The 22,193-nt window shown below is 43.5% G+C and overlaps 1 protein-coding gene across 1 annotated transcript in view; it reads right to left on the bottom strand.

Moving 5' to 3' along the window:
• CHN2 (chimerin 2) overlaps window positions 1–22,193 on the bottom strand; it is a 295,574-nt gene that overhangs the window by 48,833 nt on the left and 224,548 nt on the right. The window lies entirely within an intron of this gene.

Genomic DNA, 22,193 nt, shown 5'->3' with positions numbered 1-22,193 from the left:
TTGCTAAGATTTCCTTTTTATTTGAACTCTGGGCTCAAATTCCTGTTCCAAACCTTCTCAGCCACGTGACCTTATGCCAAGTCACTAAACTTTTTTGTGCCTCATTTCCTTAAACATAAAATGTAGATAATAATAGTAGGTACCTCGGAGGTGATTAAATGTGCAATTTAAGTTGTAAGCTGTAAATTGCTCAGATCTATGTCTGGCGTCATTTTATATGTATGCATGCATATATAATTTAATGAATAAATTAACTTTAATGATTATGCAGGTGATGCTTTCAAAGTAAGGCCTAATCTTAGAAAGGTGTTGACATCTGAGTATAACTAAAACTACTTTTATGTGTATGGCAAAAAAAATCATTTTCTGACCCACCAAGGTGAAAAAAACATATGGTCTGGGGGTGGAGTCTTGGGTTTTCCATATAAAGAATCATGTCATCTGTGAAGAGAGAGAGTTTGACTTTTTCATTGCCAATTTGGGGATACCTTTTATTTCTCTTTGTTGTCTGATTGCTGTTGCTAGGACTTCTAATACTATGTTGAACAAGAGTGGTGAGAGTGGGCATCCTTGTCGTGTTCCTGATCTCAACAGGAATCCATCAGAATCCTAGAGGAGAATATAGGCAGTAACCTCTTTGATATCAGCCACAGCAACTTCTTTCAAGATATGTCTCCAAAGGCAAAGGAAACAAAAGCGAAAATGAACTTTGGGACTTCATCAAAATCAAAAGCTTCTGCACAGCAAAGGAAACAGTCAAGAAAACAAAGAGGCAACCCACGGAATGGGAGAAGATATTTGCAAATGACAGTACAGACAAAAGGTTGATATCCAGGATCTATAAAGAACTCCTCAAACTCAACACACACAAAACAGACAATCATATAAAAAAAATGGGCAGAAGATATGAACAGACACTTCTCCAATGAAGACATACAAGTGGCTATCAGACACATGAAAAAATGTTCATCATCACTAGCCATCAGGGAGATTCAAATTAAAACCACATTGAGATACCACCTTACACCAATTAGAATGGCCAAAATTAGCAAGACAGGAAACAACATGTGTTGGAGGGGATGTGGAGAAAGGGGAACCCTCTTACATTATTGGTGGGAATGCAAGTTGGTGCAGCCACTTTGGAGAACAGTGTGGAGATTCCTCAAGAAATTAAAAATAGAGCTTCCCTATGACCCTGCAATTGCACTACTGGGTATTTACCCCAAAGATACAGATGTAGTGAAAAGAAGGGCCATCTGTACCCCAATGTTTATAGCAGCAATGGCCATGGTTGCCAAACTGTGGAAAGAACCAAGATGCCCTTCAACGGACGAATGGATAAGGAAGATGGGGTCCATATACACTATGGAATATTATGCCTCCATCAGAAAGGATGAATACCCAACTTTTGTAGCAACATGGACGGGACTGGAAGAGATTATGCTGAGTGAAATAAGTCAAGCAGAGAGAGTCAATTATCATATGGTTTCACTTATTTGTGGAGCATAACAAATAGCATGGAGGACAAGGGGAGTTAGAGAGGAGAAGGGAGTTGGGGGAAATTGGAAGGGGAGGTGAACCATGAGAGACTATGGACTCTGAAAAACAATTTGAGGGGTCTGAAGGGGTTGGGGGTGGGAGGTTGGGGGAACCAGGTGGTGGGTATTGTAGAGGACACGTATTGCATGGAGCACTGGGTGTGGTGCAAAAACAATGAATACTGTTACACTGAAAATAAATTTAAAAAATTAAAATAAAAAAAAAGAAAAAAACATATGGTCATGTTAATTTGACCAAATCACCAGAAAGCTAGGCATAAACCGAAAGTATTTTGATCACAAAGGGCAGTTCTTCTGTGGCATATGGTGGAGGGAGTACGCGAGGTGGTGTTGAAGATGGGTAAATGCTGTGAAAACAGGCTTGTATCTCGAAATATTTTGATATCCGAGGGAAAAATGGTGCGAAGGGTATATTTTAGGAGGTGAATGTATAGAAAGCAAACAGCATGGAAGAAGAAATTAGAGCTTGTATTGGTTCTGGGATGGGAATATGACTGGAAGTTCAGTCCTGGGCTCCAGTGTTGCACCCAGGAAGGCGGTTTCTGGACTCCTGGGGAATGAGGTGACCAGCAGCCGGGCAGCCTGTGAGCATATGAATGGGCTCACCATTTTCCCTCTTGACTTCCTCACCTTGTACCTATGACGGGGCGTTGGCAGCAGATAGAGCTCCTTGCTCCCGTGACATAGTAGACTTCTTTGAGAGCTGTGGAGCAGAGGGCACAGTTCTAAAAACACCCCCTCAGCGACTCTCAGGAGTCACCACGCTTCACTCGGTATGTTATGAGTGACCATTTTCAAAGACAGTCACGCCAAGTCCCGCTGTGAGGGTTTAGACTTATACCTACTTCCCAGTTGTTCTTTGACTACTCGTAGGACTGAAGCATAAGTTGTGCTGAGCCCCTTCTCTCCATCTACTTGGGGTTCAGACTGGCATTCCTTATCATATGGTACCTCCAGATGCTCTATGTTTAAAGCTTGGAAAACTTTGACATGGATCCCTTTCTTAGAGCTTTACTATTCACATTATGGTTTAGAAGGATCAGCAGTTTCCAAACACAGGTGTAGCCATAGAAGGCCGATGAGTCCCTAGTAGGACTAGTGTCTGGGAAACGGAATCTCAGGACTTTTCTGAGATTCAAACAGTGTGCAGAGTTTGCAGTGCCCTAAACACAACAAAGGCTCGGGAAACGTTGATTTCCATGATGATGATTATGATCATTATCAACAACTGTGATTATTATTAATACTTTTGGATTAGCTATGCTTACTGTTAATAACAGCTACTCTTTAAATAAACTCAGTTAGTGACCCTGGGGAAGTCTTGAATGATGCACACATCAGAAGACTGGTAATGGCTTTGCCCACCGGCCCTGGGTGACACAGTAGGAGTACAGATAGTCATTACATGTCCTTTCTCATCCACATAATGAGTCATTCAGGGCAGTGGCTGAGGAAACACGAGAAGAGTAAGCATAGGTTGACTGGCCAGAGCTGATGGCTGATGAGCTAAAGTGCACTTCAGGACGTCAGTTCCAGGCAGGCAGGGCAGAAAGCAAGTGCCACCACTGCTGGGCACTCATTATCGGGTCTGTATCCCAGCAGAACCTGGACCCAACATGCTGGTTCTTCTGGGCCCCTAAGAGTCGCCGTGATGTCTCAATGGACAGAGCCCAGGGTGTCCTCAGAATCCCGACATTCCACATCTTGGCCTCTCAGCTCCCTGCCAGTTAGTCTGAAGTCCCAAGATCTCTGGGCCATGACACAAGGTCCAGGCATCCACCCATCCCGTTTGTGAAACCCCCTGATGGATAAGGACAGTCTTTTAGCCCCAAATGACATGTCCTAATTAATATGAATCCATAGGAAACTGCCCTCCTGCCTGTTTTCCTGTATCCTTCTAAAAACTGTTACATTCTGGCAAAAGCCTCCCCCCGCCCCAAACCAACTACCAGGACCCTAAGAAGAAGGAGTACATATGGAGTGGGCAGAAGCTTGGAGAGTGTCACAGCTTTGGGCTTGCTTGCCTGGTTGCAGGCAGTGTTACATATGGTGCTAAGTTTTATGCATAATGTGTTTGTATTCCAGTTGCTCTGTACAAATAAATGTGAAACAACTGGTATATATTTTTTTCTATCCTGAGAAAAACACTGTTTCAAGAACAGTATTAAAATAGGTCAGATGAGTGGAAATTTATAGACACACGGATGTCTTAGTGAATATGGAAAATAAAGTATTTCTATATTGTAGGATAATAGAAATATATAATTACAATGTATTCTAAGTATGTATCAGACACCACTTTATTTTTTTTAAATATTTTATTTCTTTTCAGCGTAACAGTATTCATTGTTTTTGCACCACACCCAGTGCTCCATGCAATCCGTGCCCTCTCCAATACCCACCACCTGGTTCCCCCAACCTCCCACCCCCGCCACTTCAAACCTCTCAGATTGTTTTTCAGAGTCCATAGTCTCTCATGGTTCACCTCCCCTTCCAATTTCCCCCAACTCCCTTCTCCTCTCTAACTCCCCTTGTCCTCCATGTTATTTGTTATACTCCACCACTTTAGACACTTCTCCTTCCCTCTCTCCCATCCAACCACCCATCCACCCACCTACCCATATACCTATCTAGCCAGATTCATCCTTTGATCCATTCTTCCTTCCATCCTCCCATCCATCCATCCATTCATCCATCCGCCCAAATAAACAAACCAATTAACCAACAAGTCAATCAAATAATCAACCAACATGAAGTGAACAGCCCGAAGCGTTAGGTTCTGGGCACCCAAAGGCGAAATCAGATTTAGTCCTTGTTCTCACTTAAGGTAGTTCAAAGACTAAGAGAAGTGTTTACAGCCCAGGAATTTGTACATGAGCAGGGCGATGCTTTTCATCACGGCTGTATTCACACCTGGAAGTTCCTCTCCTTCTAGGCCTACTTCTTAGTCTTGACTAATCTCCATGGTTGGCATTGTCCTAAGAATACAAACCCTTATTGCCTGAAAATAAAGAAATTCTTCTGCTAAGTATAGAACTTCAAATTCTGGCTTGTATAAGTATACGCATAAAATCCCAGGAGGCTGGGGCCACAGCTGTAAACCTGAACCTGCTCATAATATCCTCCATCCCACCTGACATCCTCCTCCTTCCTCACTTACCTTGCTAAGTCCTGTTCATCCCTCCAACCTCCCCTGGGCCATGCATCACTTTCTCCAGAAAGCTCTTCTTTGTGTCTGAGCTCAGACCATTCTTTCTGTAACTGGTTTTCTTTTGGCACTGTTTGATCCTAAATCCTACATGTCTGTCTTGCTCGTCGCTGTACTCCTGCCTTTAGCACACCATCTGTCTGTATAGCGTTCAATAAATACTTCTGAATGAATAAATGGATGAATAAGTAAACTGAGAGCAGGTTCTTGGGAGATACATAGTTGATAGGCTGCTTAGAACATAGAATTTCCCCTGCAGTGTATTACTTTGGCCAAGAATAGAGAGGAGTCGTATGGTTTTAGTTACTCTACATGAGAACAGAATGGAATGACAAAAATTTATTCTACAGCACAAGGTAGAGTAAATCATTTTCATAAGATGAAACAATGCAGTGAGATGAGATCGGTTATTGTTTCTGCTAAGCAGCTATTAGAGAAACCTTCTCATCTTACAGATGAGGAAACCGAGGCCCACAGAAGTGGAGGAGTCTGTCCTAGGTTCCCAAGCAAGTTGGTAGCAAAATAGTACCGTGGAATGAAGCTTCTGGAGTCCCAATCCACAGTTCCTTCTGCTTTGTCTCCCTGTAGTTAGCAGCCATTTGCTGGCTTCCATGGTCAGGGAACGACCCTGCCCAAAGTAGCTACACCTGGAAAGGTTTTGGAATCTAAGAATTACTGATGCTCTAACAAGAGGTCCTGAGGCCAAGATGATTTAAAATACATCACTACTGACCTTAAGAAAATCACACTGTGACATTTGGCGCTATGGAACATCACTCCAGAGCTTCCCTTAGGCTTAAAAATATGAAAAGGAAACTAACAAGAGCATCTTGACATTTTTGAGAGATTCTGGTCCAAATCAACATTTCTGGAGCTCCTCCAGGAGGCACACAACTGGGGTACAAACCCTCCATGCAGCAGAGCTGGGCCAAAGACTGAGCTGGATCATTTCTCCTCATATCGGCAAGAAAAGTCATAATGAAGAGAATCACTGCTATTAATTAGCAAACACTTGGAAGGTGTAGGAGAGTAAGCACATAAGATTGATAGGAAAAGGCACATAGGTGAGGGTCCCTGGGTGGCTCGGTCGGTTGAGTTTCTGACTCATGATTTTGGCTTGGGTTGTGACGTCAGGGTCCTGGGATTGAGCCCTTCATCCGGCTCCACAGTCAGCAGGGAGTCTGCTTGAGGATTCTCTCTCTCCCTCTCCCTCTGCCCCTCCCCGCCACGCTTGCACACTTCCTCTCTCTCTCTAATAAATACATAGATCTAGGAAGGAAGGGAGGAAGGAAGGAAGGAAGGGGCACATATCTATTTGTTCATAAGACTGAGAAGCTGAAGAGCATTTTCAACATTGCTTCCCCGAAGCTGTGATGATGTTGAGAAGGAAGATACTGATAATCAAAGATTACACTCCCAGAGATACCGTGCTCTCTACTTGACACACTGGTACTTCATTACCCATGAGGTAGATACCAAGATGGGGAAACTGAGGCTCAGAGGATAAATCATTTGCTCAGCCCCACAGTGAATAATGAACAGAGCTGGCTTCTGAGACCAAGATTGGTCTGGCTTGTGTGCCCTTATCTTCAACCCTTACAGGATTTTTATACTTTTCATAAAAAAATTAGTCACTTGGAAGTTGGTAAACATGTTTTAGTTCAATGTGGATGAGATGAACCCCCCGGGCTCTTCACTTCTTCCCCTCTCTCCCCCATTTCCGGCCTTGTAAAACCATCCTTTCTTATGTTTGCAGTGAGCATAGAGATCTCTTTAAATCACTCTATCTGAGGAGCGTTCTGGAAGCAGGAAGCCACAGATCATAAAGATCAGATGCTTACCCTTATTTCACAAGACAGCTTTTTGTCTTTCAAATGGGTACTTGCCCCAAATCTCCCTGCTGAGTTTAATACGAAGCCTAAGAAGTTCCCAGCACAGGGCGTGGCACATAATAGGTGTTCCAGAAATATCGGCTGGATCGGAATTTGCCCTCATAGTTCCATTGTTACGATAGGGTAAAGTTGCCCTGGAGGAAGCGGAACCTGTCCCCAGGAGCTGTTCTGAGGGTATGTGAGGCACGTGCGTTAGGAATGGCTGGGCCAGTGATACAGTGGTTCCCAAACTCTGCTCAGGGAGCTTTAAAAATTCCGAGGTCTCCTGGCCACCCTAGCTCCGTTAAATAAGAATGTCTGGAGGCAGAGGCTAGGCACCCGCATTTAAAAAAAAAATGCCCGAGTGGTTCTATTGTGCCTGTGCCAAGGGAAATTTGCTTCAGAAAACACTAAGGGTTGCAGTGGAATTGAGGCTACTGGTTTGGAAAAGGGGCAACTGTACCTGATTTGCCTTAGCGACAGAGAGAGGAGCAGAGGAAAGATATTGACATGTGGGTGCAAATTTCATTTGCCCCGTGTCTTCTACTGTGTGATGGCTTCCTTCTCCTTTTCCTTTCTTCCTCTCCTTCTCCTTTCTCTCCTCCTGGTCTCTTCCTTTTTTCTCTCCTTTCTCTCCTCCTGGTCTTTTCCTCTGGCTGCTGCCCCACTGATTGCTTGGTTTCTACTTGTAACAGTCAAATCTGAGAATGCCAGATGTGGGATATGCATGCTTCTAGGGGTTCCTCCAATGCTGCCTGTGCGTTTACTGGAGGTTTGTTCCTGCTTTTGCTCTGGACAGCTGAGAGCTTGGCACGCAGGGGAGGGGAGGAAGGGTGAGCCGAACTGCAGGGTGATGTCACACCTGACTACAGGTATACATGGCAGTCCTGGCAGAGCTGGGGGCTGCTTGCTGAGGCGGGGTCTGTCTGCTCCCCGAATTGGCTGACTGACCTCAGAACTGAATTCTTTGTTCCCTCTCCAAAGCACAATCAGCCAGATGTTTTGCGTCCTGAGGCAATGGGGGCCTTTCCAGCTGATCCACAAGGTGGGCTCAGCTCACAAAGGGCTGGGTCTGTGCGGAGAGGACTGGCCAGGACCACCTTGGGTTGATTTCTCTAGGGTGACAGTTCCCCTTTCTTTCTTTCTTCTTCTTTTTTTTTAATGGCTAATTGAATTTATTTTTATTTTTTATTTTATTTTATTTTCAGCGTAACAGTATTCCTTGTTTTTGCACCACACCCAGTGCTCCATGCAATCCGTGCCCTCTCCGATACCCCCCTTTCAATGGAAAGCAGAAAACGAAAGCTCCAAATTACAAAGGAAATCAGATGAGGGGGACGCGCAGTCAGAGAAAGGGAATTAGTACCACGTGAAAAAGAAGTGAGGATAAAAAAACACACAAGGAAGAAATGTGACAATTCTTCCAAAAAGCCTAAAAGTCTTTGAAAAGACATGTGAGAATTTATTTATTTATTTATTTTTAAAATTACAATGCGTGGACCTGAGCCTTTCGGAGCCCTCTGAGGGGGAGAACCTGACTCCCCATCCACCGCATTGCTGGCAAGGAGCGTGGCTATGGGGACAGACGCAAGATTCCTGGGAAAATCTGAAACCACATAAAAGGGAACAGGGAACTGGTCTCTCCCAGTTTACTGTAACTTAATTCAAGAGCAGGAGAGACTTTTTTGTGAAAAAATCACTGTCTACTTCAAGGCAACAGAGTTCTTAACTGGTTGGATTTCACCAGCACGTCCCCTGGGCCTTACATCTGTCTGTTCCTGAATTCTGATATTTGGTCACACCCCTGGAGCATTACACAAAGAACTCTGCAGGTGAGACAGGTCAAGGGGAAGGCCATAGCAAAATGACTTACCTTCTTGGGTGTATTTGCCAGACTAAAGCACATCCTTTCATCTCCAAGTGTATGAGGGAAACGAAGACATTTGATAGGGAAACTTTGATAAAGATTTTGATTTCATTGAAAAGTCTCTTGCTTATGACACACACGCACTTGTTTTTTTCATCCTGACCTCTACGATGTTGGCCAAGTAACCTGATGCCTTAGGGCCTCCACTTCCTTACTTTCAAAATAAGGACTTAGCCAAGACCATACTTTTCATCTTCAGATGTTCAATAGACATTAACATTAGCACTAGTTCTACAGATGCCCTTGAAAAGTTAAAAATTAGGGATGCGGGCGAGACAAGTAACCAGATAATTACATAATACCGAAGCCATGGGACAACAGAGATGGGGCAGCTAACATCAGAATCCTATGTAATGCGTGTGTGTGTGTGTGTGTGTGTGTGTGTGTCTGTGCGTGTGAGATACCATTGGCTACAGAGGCATTCTTAGTAAACTCATTATTTAGTAGTGTAGTTTACCTCACAGTTTAGAGACTCAAATAGAACCAATAATACATCCCACTACTTCTAGAATCTTCACCATCTAAAAATAAATGGAGACTTATGCTTCCATTTTATCCAGCAAAGACCCCTGATCATAGTCTGTGGGAATGAGCACCCATTGTTTCTGGGCATCATGGGGAAGTGAAGTTAAACATGAATGAAAAAATGTGCACTGTTTTTTGGGACATATAATACAGGAGGCTGGACTCTCAAAGGTTAACAACAGTGGATCTATGAGGAGAACACACTAAATTTGTTAATTAAAAAAAAAAGTGGGCAATTGCCATTGTAACATTACTACCATTTGTTTGTAAGTTTTAGGTAGAGTAATGTGTGTGATTTTTAAAATACGTGCTGATTCATGAGCAGAGGCTACGGAGCCGTGGGCTAGTATCACATTAGAGTAGCTCCAAAGGCTGGGTCCCCAAGGAGAGCTGCACAAGGCATCAAAGTTGGGGCGTCCTGATCCCAGGGCCACCCAGCTGACTTCCCACGTCCTCAGTTGGAACCATGCACCGCCCTGTCGGGAAGTCTGAGCACTTCAAAACCTGCCCCTTTCCACACTTGGTTTCTCCTCATAATTACTTCTTGTGTTGCCCTCCGATACTCATTTAAATGCTAAATAAAGGGAGAGAGTTCTCCAAGGTGAGAGACTCCCGGCTGTAACCTGGAGCTACCTCAGAGTGAAAATTAAAATCAATTATACCCCATGCGAGTATAATTATAGTAACTTAATGAGTAGGAATGTGAAATGATCGTCTTCTGGGAAACAAATAGACTTTGTGATGTGACTGAGCGTGACACGCAGGCCTCATTCCTTGTCAGATCTTCCTACGGTTCGGTTCTGAGTTTGCAGTCAGGTGGGTCTGTGGGAACAGGAAGAGCTTAGAGAAGGTCCCGGGTGCCGAGGAGGCTGGGAAGGGCTCTCTCCAAGGAGGCGATGGGCCAGTTATTACTTAGCTTAGACAGAGGAGGCTGCCAGGGCTGGGCGTGCAGCAGCTTCCAGGGTATGTCTATGTGATTCGACTGGAGGGCGCTGTGCTGTCATTGGTGAGGCCAGAGCGGGATGGGCAGCCTGCAGCAGGCCCATGGCCAGCCCAGGAGGTGCCCCAACAGTGGCACTGGCTGCAGTCCCTGCTTTGCTGGAGGTCTTGGAGCCCACGGCCACATCTCATGCTCCTGAGCCAGACCATCACTAGCACTAGGATCCGGGGTGGCTATTCCACAGCCCAGAGTAGTCACAACATACTAGGATTGAAAATGTTCAGATGTGCCCCTAAGGAGCCCAAAGTCTGCCAAATATTCTGGAGCAGGAGGTATGCCTGCGTTGCCTTTGTATGACTGTGGCATGAGTGAGTCAGATTGGGTTATAGAAGGCTCCCCGAAGATCTTCCAGCTCCCTGTCATTCTGGAGAAATGGGGGGGTGGGTGCTGTGGAACACTGTTTACAACACTGTAAGTACATTGCACTGAGTCTGTACCCTCCCTTGGCCCCTACCTTGTCCACATTCTGGAAATCATCTAACCAGGGTTTTGCCCCTGTGGACCATCCAAGAACATATATTTCTGGCCCCCTTCTCAAATCTATAAATCATAGTAGAGGTAGGGGAAAGGAGGCAGGAATTGACATTTTAAACAAACATGCCTCATGATGATCATGCCCAGTAAGGTTGAGACTTGCCCCCCTGGAGCGTGCACGGTCACCTGCTAGCTTGAGGCATGCATGGCCATAGGGAAGCTTCACTGCTCCCAGAGAGTTTGCTCTCAGTCCAGAAGGGCCCTTCTTCTGTCCCTCTAGCCTTCGCTCCCGCCTCCTCTCTCTTTGGTGCCCTATGGTCTAGGCCAGGCGCTATGGTGGGGCTACAGGAAACGAAAGATGAATAAGACATGGCCTTGACTTCAAGGAGCAAAGGTTTGGTTGAGTTGAGGACACACCATCTGAACCATCAGTTACAAAATACTACGATATAAGTTGTAATAAAGGCAGGTGTAAAGAGTTTCACAAGCAGGGTAGACAAAGTCTTAAATTTCGAAGGAAGATGAGAGGCACTCCAAGACCAAGGTCAGAAAAGTCTTCGAAGAGGGAGTGACATTGAGAAGGACCTTGAAGGAAGAGCCAGAATTTGTTAGATTGAGAAAAAAGAAAAAGGCATTTAAAAAGCATACAACCAGAGTCCCATGAGTCAGAAAAATATCTGGGGACACGTCTGGTATGGGCCCCCAATAGTCATTAGTACGATAGAGTTTTATTATGATGGATTTTTATTCTATCCTGAGATCTGCTGAATGGATCCATTCTTCTGAAGATCCTTCCCAGCTACCCCAAAGTTTAGTTGAGATTGGAAAATGTTCAGTGGTCTTGCTTTGGGCACATGGCTGCTCTTGCTCCTCTTAATGCAGGGTGAAATGGGGGTGGGGTGGGGGTGAGCAGAGAAAGGCTAGGGCAGCATGTAGTCAGGGGAACCCGTGAAATCTGGCTCCCATGTGGGCTGGGGGTGAACCACAGACCTCAGACAAGGTGTCAGGTTATCCTCTATTCTCTCCAGGGTGAAACACATTGTTTGGATCCAACGGCTATTGAATGACACTTGACACCCCCCCACCCCCCTCACCCCTGTTGCTGCCACTTGCTCACCACAGGCATGGTTTAGCTGAATGTTTGAGCTTTTAAAAATAATACTTGTAAGATGGATATCAGAAAGTGGACTGGGAACAATGGTCCCCATTCAAAAACTGGAATCCCACAGTTCCTGCGGTGATGGGAAGAGCCACACACAGATACTAAAAAGGAAGTAAGGGATCCATGTTTTCATTCTGGTTTTGCCATCAGTCAGCTGGGTGACTGTGGGCAAGTCTTCTCCCTTTCTGTATGTCCTCAAATGTGAAATTTCTAGATGGTCTCCAAGGCCTCATCTAGATTTAAATTTATGATTCTACCAGATTGTTTTTCAAAACTGCAGTCTCTAATTGGCATTAGTATGATTATTATTATTACCAATTCTGCCTTGCTAGCCAGATACTGAGAATTTGTACAAAGCAGTCCTGGTACATCGTGAAGACAGCCATTAGGTTTCTGCTTCTTATCATGTCTTATAATGCTGTAATTAAATTATAGTCTATTTTAATGTTTGTAGTGGTGTGCCAGAACTGGCTCATAATGTGTGGATCTCTTCCTAGCTTGACTCGGTGACATCATGTTGGAAGCTTGAAATCAGCCATGGTAGGAGTAAGAACACAACACAAACAGGCAAATATAAGGATTCCTTCTTCTCTCCCGGAGGGAGAACATTCCTGGTGGTTAAACCTCTAGCAGCATAACACAGGTTACAGTGTTTCCAAAAGAATCCATAAAATTATTTTGTAGAAATCAAATAATATATATATATTTTTAAAGATTTTTTATTTATTTGACAGACAGAGATCACAAGTAGGCAGAGAGGCAGGCAGAGAGAGAGAAAGGAGGAAGCAGGCTCCCCGCTGAGCAGAGAGCCCGATATGGGGCTTGATCCCAGGACCCTGGGATCATGACCTGAGCCGAAGGCAGAGGCTTTAACCCACTGAGCCACCCAGGCGCCCCTAGAAATCAAATAATATTTTAAGTGGCTGTTTGGATCATGATTTTCATAATTTTTTAAAAGCTGGCTATTTAAAAAATACACTGAAGGTTTTTATTTTCTAAAGTCAGAATTGTTAACATATAATTTACATGTAGTAAAATTCACTCATTAGAAGTACACAGTTCTGGGGACGCCTGGGTGGCTCAGTTGGTTAAGCAGCTGCCTTCAGCTCAGGTCATGATCCCAGCATCCTGGGATGGAGTCCCACATCGGGCTCCTTGCTCATCAGGGAGCCTGTTTCTCCCTCTGCCTCTGCCTGCCATTCTGTCTGCCTGTGCTTGCTCTCTCTCCCTCTCTCTCTCTGACAAATAAATAAATAAAATCTTTAAAAAAAAAAAAAGAAGTACACAGTTCTGTGAATTTTGACCAATGGGTACAGTCATGTACCCATCAGCATATAGTAACTGTCCTGTTGGAAGTTGGCAAAGCCATATGACTTCCTTTGGCCAGGGAAATGGAACGAGTGGCATCCCTTTCAGACAGAAGCTGGAAGAAGCGATCATAGAAAAAGGATAGTATTGGGCATACACTCTGACGGGTATGGAAGGTGAGTAAGAATTAAATGTTTGATGCTTTAAGTCATTGATATTTGGGGATTATTTGTTAATATGTCCTAATGTAGACCATTCCCACTGAGAAACAGTGACGACAGTGTGAATGACAAGGCAGGTAAATTAGCTGGCTAAAATATTCTGCAAAAAAAAAAAAAAAAAAAAATCTCTCTTATCATACTGTGCAGAGTCCTTCTTGAAAAAAGATCTCAAACAACCTACTCTGGTTTCATTTCCAGATGTTCCCTCCCAGTATTCTATTCATCCTGAGTATTTGAAACTCCTTAAATATATTACTATTACCTCTACCACTTACTGAGCATCTACTACGTGCCACACACTGTACTCAACCCTTCGTGGTTGTCTCATCTGAAGGATGACATCTTTGCTCCCTATTTCCTCTACTTAGCATGACCATCTCCCTTTTCTGTGTCTGAAAACATCCTACCTACCCTTTATGATACACTTGGAATGTCATCTCCTTTTTCAAGTGTCCCTAGCCCTCTCTCTGGTGTTGGTATTCTGATAAGCTCCCAGAGCATTTTGTGCAAAATGTATCCTGTTGCTATTATTATTTGACTCCTTCGGCGGTTCCTTCATCCTGTCACCACAGTTGGACTTGGCACCTGCCGGCATGCTTATAGACGGTGGGATTTCAGCCCAGGATGGAAACAGTGAGTAAGGACAACATTCTGGGTGGGCAGGGAACCTGAGTTTAACATAAAGGAATGAGCTGTGACTGCATTTTAGAACAAAGGCCCGTGTCTCTTAAAATTGTACAGAATCCTCTTAAAATAGTTCATTAATGGATGGATTTGGATTTCGTGTGGGTAGACCCTGATCTCTCCATCAAATCTAAACTGAACACCCATAAAGTCTGACGTGACCTGGTGAGGTTTTCACATTGGGGTTAGTTAGCAGGATGGTCTCTGTTTCTCCAATGTCAAGGTGCTCCTGTCATTGAAGCAGGATGTTTGAAAAAGCCTCTAGGGGGCTCAGGTTAAAGAGCTTCGTGGGTGGGATCCTAACTCTCTATCACAGCTGGAGAGGCCATGCCCAAGCTCCTCTTCCCATGGGACATGTGGCGTCTTCTCTCCAGGGTAACATTTCTTGGGTCCTAAGGTCCCCAGTGCTGAGAGCTTGTGTTCCCAGATAATTCCTGTAAACAGCTGGCACCCAAATCCAGACTGCCTGGTGCCAAAATTGTTTCATTATCTCCCCACTAACAAAACTGCTCTCACACTTGCCCCACAAAAAGGGAGATAAACAGGGCCTACGGTCCTCCCCCTGGAACACAAATCCAGCCCGCAGAAGCAGTCTCAGGGGGCCCTTCCATCCTCTCTGATCTGGCTGACCCTGGCTTTCAGTTTCTTCTTTTCCTGTAAAGCCTAGTCCAAGGCCTAACTTATATTATGTGATGTTGTGGAATTCATCCCCTAACCTTGGTGGATGACAGCTGGCACCTCAGGACGGACCCATCTTGCAAAACAATACCCCTCCAAAAATGGAATGACAGCGTCCACAACCAGCTAGTGTCTTACTATTTGCAAACCATGACCAGATGTATGAATTCATCAACCCCTCGTGCTCATCATGGGAGCCAGACATAGCTTGCTCCTCCCTATTTCAGAGGTGAGGACCTGAGGCTGAGAGGGCATGAAGCCTTGCCTCAGGTCACACAGCAAACAGGCAATGGACTCAGTCTGAGAACCAAGGTTTTCCGACATCACACCTCACTGCTCTTGGTCCCTGGTGACACAATGAATGTGACCCCCAGGGCCATCTACTCTTTCACTCTTCCTGTAAAACTATTTCACAGTATTGACAGTTCAGCTTTATATTGAATTACGTCTAAACAGGACAGCATGTGTAGCCAACCGTGGCCCGTCTTGCAGAGAAAGAGGAAATACCTTTCTCCCTCAACAAAGACTGAACAAATAAAGAACACTTCCAGAAAAACCCAAGAAGAAGTCCAGAGGGTAAGGTTTCTGGGTGCCACCTGATCTAGCTGATGAAAATTCAGCCACCACAGAGGCACAGAGTTGTTTTCAAAGACAAAGGAAGCAGGAGAGAATAGTATAGCGCAGGGGGAGTGAACAGGGGGACCAAGGTGAGGAAAATGAGGGGCAAAATTTCAGGGCACTCACCCTCAAGTGCTGATGTTGCATCTGCGAGGGAGCACTTCCTTCAGTTTTGTGCCCTGCCCTCCACCCTTGCCTCACCCAAGTTCCAGCCTGGGTGTACCAAGTCTCCTCATCCCAGAGCTAAAAGTCTGTCAGATCCTGAGGGGCCATATTGGAGGCTGATTCTCCAGGATGAGATCAGAAGCAAACTAGAAATAACACGGTCTTGCCCAGACAGGACCAGCTCTATGATGGGTAGGCCCTGTGCAAAATGAAAATATACACCCCTTTTTCAAAAATGATGAAGAATTTCATGAAGGTGACAGCAGAACATTAAACCAAGTGAGGGCCTCACACCCACAAAGCCAGTCCTGTGCCCACATGTCCTACCTAACAGCCCGGCTGTCCCCCACAAGAGACGAGGCCCTCCTGGTGAGGTCTCCTCCTTTAGCCAGATTCAGCTCTGTGCACACACCAGTCGCCTAGGAGATGACCCCTAAGAAATCTATGGAGGTATCTTATCAGTAGCCAGCGAAATTGTACCCGGATGGGATACAGAAGCCCTGAGTCCTCGGTGTGGTCCTAGCTCAGACACTAACTAGGTTATAAGACCCTGGGCCAATCACAGAATGCCTTTATACCTAGGTTTCCCCCTTTGGGTTGGCTTATAACTTTGAACTTTCTGGCTATGGACTCCCAGGGATTCATGATTACTCTATGTGCTTGGAGAATTATCTGTATTTAGAATAACTACAGCTCCTCTCAAAGTATTTGTCTCTTCTTCCTACAAACGACCATTTTAAAAGGAGGTAAATATGTTGTAGGTAACAAAAACACGAATTCGTTCAAAAACCTTGAATTAACAGTAGCTCTTTTTCAACTGTGCCATTCTTTCAATCAATGGATTTTTTTTAAAGATTTTATTTATTTATTTGAGAGAGCTAGAGAGTGAGCAAGGGGGAGAGGGACAGAGAATCTGAAGCTGACTCCATGCTGAACTCAGAGCTGGACACGGGGCTCAATCCCACTACTGCTTTTTTTTTTTAATGATTTTATTTACTTATTTGAGAGAGAGGAAGAGTTAATCACTGGATTTTTAAAAAAAAAAAGCACTAAGAGGTAATTCTGGAGTCTTCTCTGTTACTGTACTGATCTCACCATGAACTGGTAACAAATGGATCTCAGACACCTATCTGCCTACCACACTTTTTAAAAAAGATTTTATTTATTTATCTGAGAGAGAGTGTGCGAGCATGCACGAGTGGAAGTGGCGGGCGGGGAGAGTAGAGGGAGAAGCAGACTCCCTGCTGAGTAGGGAGCTCAATGTGGGGCTTGATCCTGGAATCCTGGAATCATGACCTGAGCCAAAGGCAGACACTTAACAAACTGAGCTACTCAGGCGCCCCACCACACTTTAATCAGGGTATTACTCTGGGGTCTTGGTACAATTACAAGCTCACAATTAATCCAGAACCTTATCTGCCTTGATTTCATTTATGTACTGAGTAACTTTACTGAGAACCTACCGTGTTCCGGGCATTGTTCTCAGAACTGGGGACACAGTGAACATAATAGACAAAAATCTCTGTCCCTATGAAATTATGTTGTTTTGAGGGAGAGACAGACATTAAACAAGTAAGTAAATATATGTAAGTATGTACAAATAAATATGTTAATTGCAAATTATGTTCATATTTCATATATAGAAATATATGATATATATTTAAGTTATAAATATATTTATGTTAAATATATGCTTATATATTGTATTAATTTATTATATATTTATATACTTTTAAAAATTTTATGTAAATAAAATATATACATTTATAAATATATAAAATAACTATAAATATATACAATAAATATAAGCCTATAAAATAAAGAAGAGAGGGGGATGGCTGAGCCATGAATCTCTACCCAGTTATCTAAAGCCTCAGTGGATTCCTTTCCTTCCAGGCCTCCACCATCTTTTTGCTGATTCTCTCTGCTTTGGTCTTTTCTCCCCAGCCCCAGTTCAGCAACTTGTATGATTAATCACGTGCCTCTAGTTGCATGGAAAAGGAAAAGTGGGGGGTCTACTGCTTCTCTCTCTCTCTCTGGTTTATTATGGTACACCAAGTAATAAATTGTGCACACACTGTTTGTTTGATTAATTCATCTGTATTAGCTTTCTGTGGCTACTGTAACACATGACTACAGGTTTGGTGGCTTAAAGCAATGCCAGTTGATTCTCTCACAGTTCTGGAGGCCAGAGTCTGAAATCAGTTCCTCTGGGCTGAAATCAGGGGCTGTGCTTCCTTTGGAGCCTTTAGGAGAGAAGCTGTTCCTTGCCTTTTCCAGCTTCTGGGGGTTGCTGACATGCCTCAGTTTACGGCTGCACCATTCCAACTTCTTCAGATCTCCCCGTGCTCCATCTTCATCCTGACTTCCCCTCTGCGCCTGTCTGTACATTCCCTTCTGCCTCTCTCACAGAAAGACATTTGTGTGGTACTCAGGGTCCATCTGCATAATCCAGAATAATCTCATCTCTAGATCCTTCATTTAATGACGCCTACAAAGATGCTTTACCAAATGAAGATAACATTTACAGGTTGCAGAGATGGAGACCCGCTATCTTTGCAGCCCCCTTATTTCACCTACCACAACATCCTTAACCACCCACTCACACTCTGCACCTTCCCGCAGGGTTTCAAGGGCGGGGAGACCTGATCGGTGCTAACAGGTGCGCTGCAAACAGATGAAATGAACCTTCCTATTTGCCTTAAAGATCTCCGTCAAACAAAAGTAAAATATACACCCTAAATTTCTTTATCTTCTTCTTTTTTTAAGATTTTTTTATTTATCTGAGCAGAGAGCAGGGGGAGGAGTGGAGGGAGAGGGAGAGGGAGAGAATCTCACGCAGACTCCCTGCTGAGACTGATGTGGGACTCGATGACCTGAAGACTCATGACCTGAGCCCAAACTAAGAGTCAGACACACAAACAAATGTGCCCCCCAGGCACTCCTACACCCTAACTTTCTTAAACTTCTACCATATCCCCTGGGAAAGATTCTGGAAGTCACTTCATGAAACTAACTGGAATACTGACTAACAACAAATTGAGCTTGGCCCTCAATCCTTTTTTCTGGAGGAAGAGAAAAGGAAGTGATATCAGCATGTCCCAAGAGTGGTTTTCTTTGGAGAGGGATAAACACTAGGTTACCACCCACCTGGAGTCCTTTTCTCGTTGCTTGGCCTTTGTCCAGACTGTTGCACATACCGGGAACATCTGTGTTCCCGCCCTTTGTAGTACAGCTGGAGCTTTCCCTGCACCCAGTGTTGGTTCATCTGTGCCTCCCAGTGCCTCCCAGTGCTGTCCATCACAATCAGTGTTCATTTGGGCTAACTGGGTGTCCGGTACCGTGTTCAACATGTTGCAGAGCTCCGTAAGTGATTCGGAATGAATGTGAGTAGTCTCATCCTTTCCTAGACCAAGGGCCAGACACGGCAAAGTGCTCGTGGTAAGTGCATTAGGATTTGCAAACCATATGGTCTCTGTCCTGTCAGGAGTATTTAACTCTGCCATTGTAGGATGAACACAGCCACTGTCTATACTGGAATCATAGTCTATACAGCTGGGTATTGCTGTGTTCCAGTGAAACTTTATTTATGAGACAAAGTTTATTTATTCCTGCTCTAGGCCCAAAGAACAGATTCTTATTCCCATCATAAGAAGTTGAACCACTTCTTTTGGTTTAAGGACAACCTCAACTTTGCTTTCCATTATTACCTCTCTAAACCAGGTTTCCTGACACTTAGATGATTTTTCAGACACTCACTGAGTTTATGTAATTCTAATAAAACTTAGTTTTTTTAGAGACCCCATTTTTCCTATTGTTCTTAAGTTGTCTCCTGAACTCCCTGTATTAAATAAGGGGGTATAATTTCATCTTTCCCATCTGGGTTTATTCTGCTAAGCTTGTTATCACAAAAACCACATATTTTTGCAAAGTTGTTAAGTGTCTCTTGTAGTACAAAGCTCCCATGGCTGGATTTCAGTGTTAACTTCCAGGACCCAGATTGATTTGTAAATCAGAAAAAGTACTGTAAAACATAGTACTCCCCAGTACTTCATCAAACCTAGCATCTCTGATTTACAAATCACCAGTCCAGGCCCTGTGCCAGAAGTTAGGACTGATTCCTGCCCTCCAGAAGTTTATAGTCAGGTTGGTAATTACAGAAGTTAGAGGGTAATTATAATTATATTTATATAATCTATATTTATATATAATGCTTATATAAACATAATATAAATTATATAATTATAAATTACATAACATGTTACATATAAAATATATAATTATATGTATTTTGCAGAGTCATAAAAATGGCTAAGGCAGGGGAGGCGTAGCGTGCTCCGAGAGCCCGAAAACCTCCTTGACTTCCCCAAACAAATGATGGGTCACTTGAGACCTGAAAGATGGGAAGGAGAGAGCCAGCCAGTGAGAGTGAGTCCAGCACAATGTTTCAGGCTGAGGGAACAGGTTCTGCGAAGATTTGGAGGTGAATTAGAGGGCGACCCAGCACATAAGGATGACTGGAAATTAGAAGGTCAAGGAGTGAGGCAGGCATGCATTAGATCATGCACAATCTGACAGGCTACCCAAGGCAGATGGGTTCACATCTAGAAGTCTGGAGTGGGGGAGCTGGAGAAGGATAGCTTGAAGCAGAGGAGTGGGATGGTAAGATATATAAATGCGAAGGTACGAACTAATTAAAATAATTATGGTAAAGCTGTTGCTTGCTTCTCTAAGAGAATTTAAAAGTCCTCTCAGGGGGCTCGCCCTGGATCATGTCTGACCTATAACTCCAACAACGTGCTTCCAAGGAATCATTTCTTAGCACCAAAATCAAAGGGCCCAATTGGAGCATGCTAATTGTGAATTTCTAGGAGGATCAGAAGCTGTTGATATTTCACGGAGGAAAAAAAAAATGAAATCCCAGAAAGTTTAGAAAACAAGGAAAAAGTTGTCAGAATCCCATCCTTTAATAAAATAAGGTATCAGATGCCTATAAGTAAAAAATCCAGAGCTCAGATATTAACATTGTGTATCAAGTAGCCATATCCTTGAAATATAAAGCTACTTATTCAGAGTCAAGGTCGTTAACCACTGGATCAGGTTAATGGGGAAGTTTCTGAAATTCCCTGCTTGCAGTGTTTCTCAAAACCGCTTGCCAGTAAGAATTGTCTGCCAAGGGGCGCCTGGGTGGCTCAGTGGGTTGGGCCGCTGCCTTCGGCTCAGGTCGTGATCTCGGGGTCCTGGGATCGAGTCCCACATCGGGCTCTCTGCTCAGCAGGGAGCCTGCTTCCCTCTCTCTCTCTGCCTGCCTCTCTGTCTGCTTGTGATCTCTGTCTGTCAGATAAATAAATAAAATCTTTAAAAAAAAAAAAAAAGAATTGTCTGCCAAGCTTTGATAAATACAGATCTTGGGCCTCATTCTAGACCAAATGAACCAGGACCTCTGAGGATAAAGTCCCACATTTTTACAAAGTTCCCCAGGTGATTTTAATATATAGTCAGGGCTGAGTTATTGTTCGCGTGTTTGCTTTTTAAAATATGTCAGCTTTAATTAGGTGTAACTGACATATAATAAACCACACATATTTAAAGTATATAATTTAAACAATTTTCACTTTTCATTCATATCACCAAGACAATACACCCAGGAAACTACCATTACTTCTAAGAAAATGAACATTATCTATCACCCCAAAATTTCCATGTGTTCCTTGATAATCCCCTCCCTCATACCACTGGTTTTGAGCAATTTTTTAAACAGATTTTACTAAGTAATCTCTACACCCAACGTGGGGCTTGAACCTACAATCCCAAGATCAAGAGTCATACGCTGCACTGACTGGGCCAGCCAGGCGCCCTGGTTTTGAGCAATTTGATTATGATGTGCCTTGGTGTAGATTTTGGTGCTTGGGGTTTGTTGAGACTCTTGGATCCCTGGGTTTACAGTTTTCATCAAATTTGGAAATTTTCTGACCATTCTTTTTTTTTTTTTAAGATTTTTTATTCATTTATTTGAGAGAGAGAATGAGAAAGAAAGCACAAGAAGGGGAGGGTCAGAGAGAGAAGCAGACTCCCTGCTGAGCAGGGAACCCGATGTGGGACTCGATCCCAGGACTCCAGGATCTTGACCTGAGTCGAAGGCAGTTGCCCAACCAACTGAGCCACCCAGGCAACCCTGACCATTATTTCTTTAAAGATTCTTTTCTGTCTTCCCTTTCTATTTCTTTAAGAATGCCAATTACATGTATATTAGACTTCTTGAAGTTGCCCTACACATAAAGCATTTATTCCATTTTCTTAAAAAAAAAAAAATTCTTTTTGGACAGTTTGTATTTCTGTCTTTAATTTCTCTAGTTTTTTCTTCCACAATTTCTAGTCTTCTGTTAATACCATGTAGTGTATTTTTCCTTTCAAGCATTGCAGTATTCATATCTAAAAGTTTGATTTGGATCTATTTTATATGCCCCATTTCTCTACTCAACTTTTTGAGTATATGGAATATAGTCTGAATATAGTTGTCATGCCCATTTTAAGGTTCTTATCTGGTCACTTCAATGTCTCTGATAGTTTTGGATTGATAAGTCTCTTCATTATGGGTCATGTTTTTCTGCCTCTTCCCATATTTGTCATCCTTTACTGGACATGCATTCTGAATTTTACTTTCTGGGTGCTGGATATTTTAGTATTCCTATAAGTGTTCTTCAGCTTTGCTCCTGGGCATAGTTAAGTTGCTTGGAAAGAGTTTGGTCCTTTTATGTCTTGCTTTCATTATTTGCTAGGTCCATCTGGCACA

The sequence above is a fragment of the Lutra lutra genome, chromosome 11, assembly GCF_902655055.1.
Source record: "Lutra lutra chromosome 11, mLutLut1.2, whole genome shotgun sequence".
NCBI lineage: Eukaryota > Metazoa > Chordata > Mammalia > Carnivora > Mustelidae > Lutra > Lutra lutra.
Note: the sequence above shows the minus strand (reverse complement) of the source record. Positions and strands in the feature narration are given on the sequence as shown.